This window comes from Marmota monax, unplaced genomic scaffold (assembly GCF_021218885.2).
Source record: "Marmota monax isolate L192 unplaced genomic scaffold, Marmota_monax_Labrador192_F-V1.1 WCK01_AAM20220418_F8-fsc00255, whole genome shotgun sequence".
Taxonomy (NCBI): Eukaryota; Metazoa; Chordata; class Mammalia; order Rodentia; family Sciuridae; genus Marmota; species Marmota monax.
In genome coordinates, this window is record NW_026692704.1 from 825,800 (window position 1) to 828,493 (window position 2,694).

At 39.4% G+C, this 2,694-nt stretch overlaps 1 pseudogene; it reads left to right on the top strand.

The window, feature by feature from the left end:
* Positions 1-382: 382 nt before the first annotated feature.
* On the top strand, positions 383-1,685 carry LOC124094101 (cTAGE family member 9-like; annotated as a pseudogene).
* The last annotated feature ends 1,009 nt before the right edge of the window (positions 1,686-2,694 follow it).

The window sequence follows — 2,694 nt, forward strand, 5'->3', positions numbered from 1 at the left end:
TTTTTAAGTAACAATTGGTCTTTTTCAACCAGTGATATTCTGACAGCTACAATTAGAGGGTAAATGTCTGTGCAGTGATTCTGATATAATGGTGCAATGTGTTTGGAAAAATTAATTTAATACTGAGTTAGCTCATATGGGACAGTTACAAATAGTGTAAGAAATGTGTATGCACAACATTTAACTGTTTTGTTATGTTAATTTCTTGAGAGTCATAAACCACAACTCAGGATATTTGGATTTTTTCTTGTATAGGAACAGACACTTCTGGGAAAACCAGAGTCATGTCAACTGGCTTCCTATGAGTACTTTCTGTATGTACAATGGTGAAGCCTGGGCAGGCTGTGGTTGTGGTGGCAACAGCCAAAGCAGTCTTGGCATGATGGAGGCGCCAAGGACTGCCCCTCAGCCTTACTAGGGGGTGGTCCTGGAAGAAGTTCACAGGGTTGTGGCAGCATTGTCTGAAGACATGAATCCAGGCCCTAATCCTTATGGCGTTCCTTGGGAGTTGGTGATGTGTACAGCTATTGGATGTTTTGCTCTTCTCTCGTTTTTGTGGAGAAGTTTTCAGTCTGTTAGGAGCAGACTTTATGTGGGAAGAGAAAAACAGCTGGCTCTAAAACTTTCTGGATGAACTGAAGAAAAATGGGAATGGCTTGAAAAAGTCAGCCTTGTCCAGAGAGAGCATGAAGGCTTAGAGTCAACTTTAAAGCGTGGCAGTTTTGAGAAGGTTCCAAGAGAAGCCCCAAATTTGGAGGCAACCTATGAAAAACTGCATAGGTCCAAACCTAGCCATGTGGATGAAAGACTCTTTATAGAAAACTAGAAAAATAGCTAAAAGAACAGAAGGCCAAACATTGTAAACAGGATGAAATCATGGCAGATATATTGAGAAGGATAAAGTCCCTAGAAGGTGAATCAGAATCCCTCAGATCACAAATAGATGAAGCTAAAATAAACTTGAAACTGCTTCAATGAGTGAGGAAGAACTTCAGCTGGCAATGAAAGAGGCTTTGTATGAAAGTTTCTAGCTTCAGCAAAGTCAGAAACCGATCTTACAAGGAGAAACTGCAGCATGGAGGGAACAAGGACGTTTCCAATGTAAAGAGAACACTACATTGGAAGACTCTCAAGTCCATGCAGAACAAGTTCTAAGTGATAAGAAAATCACATGGAGTCTCTGAATGAACACTTGCTGAAGATGAAAGATAGGTCTTCTCCAAGCACGGGAGCCCAAGCAGATGTTGGTAACTTGGAATGGAGAATTAGGAGTGAACCAGGAATTGGTGCTCACTTGGATGATGAGCCAAAAGGAGCTTTGAAGAACCTGGTTTATGGTGCTAAGGTAAAGGCCTCCTTAGAAACCTTAGAAGGACAAAGATATTAAACTTGCACTTTCTTATCCGAAGTGAAGAAAGCAAAGGAAGACCTGAGAGAACAGATTGAAAGTCTGACAACTGAGCAGGCAAACTTGCTGTCAGAAAATACACAAGCTTGAAGGTAAGAATGAGAACCTTCAGCAGAAATTTAAAGTGAGCATGGAATGCTATCAAGAAAATATGATGAGACTCCATGAGAAATTAAGAGTAGAGGAAAATTACCGGGTGGAACAAGAGGAGAAAGTTTCCAAGGTCAAAGAAGAGATCGGCCATACAGCAGAAGAGCTGGAGACCTACAGAAAGTGATTTTCTTCAGAAAATCAATCCAGTAGAAAGGAGACCAAAGTAAATCTTGGTGATTCCAATGTAACCGATTCATCTCTCCCTGCTGAAAACAAAGCAACTTGCTCTGGCTCATTTTGGCACCTTTCCCTCCAGTCAGAGGTAAATTGTTTCCAGTGGACCCAAGGAGTCAGTTCATGAGAAGAGGAACATTTTTCCCTCTACCTCCTCCAGGAAACAGGTATGGAGCGCCTGGAGATTATTTTCCATTGGGCCTGCTAAACCCTCCATTTATTTCAATGCCAGATGTCTATGCATGAAGGTGTTTTCCTCATGACCTTCCCCCAAGAGCTGGATTTCCTCCCCCCACTCCCACATTCTGAAAGTAGAAGTGAGTTAGTTCCCTCTAGGCTTCATTCCACCTTCAAATGAGCCTGCTACTGAACATCCAGGACCACAACAAGAAACCTGATATTTCTGATCTCTCTTCAAAAGTACTTTGACTTACCTCTCGTTTTTAGTTTTTAAGTAACTGTTTTTACTTAAGTAAGTGATTATACTTTTGCTCTGATTGAAGCTAAATAAACATATAATTCTTAGGATAGTATTTTGGAAATAAAGATGGTTTAAATATGAATCTTATGAGTAAATTAATTCTATTCTATTTTCTCCTAAAGAGTACAGCATTTAATTTGATTAATCCACTATTACAAAAACAACAATGGGAGTTATAGGTACGCAATCCAGCCTTTGGGTATATTTTAAATGCCCAACAAAGGCAGTCCCTTTATACAAAGTAGTGTGTTTACTATGATTGTAGCAAAGGTGAAAGTAACTTTATGCTTAATGAAAGATTTTCATTGATTTACAGTCTTGTGGGGCATGTCAACTAGTTTTTCCATAAAAGAATAATAATTAGAGCATATTAAGAGTAAACCAGAAAACACAAGTAAACAAGTCACGGAAGTAAGAGATCTGAAATACAAAGAAAAATGCAGTTCTCAGGAAACTTTTTGGAATTGGAAACCACAAT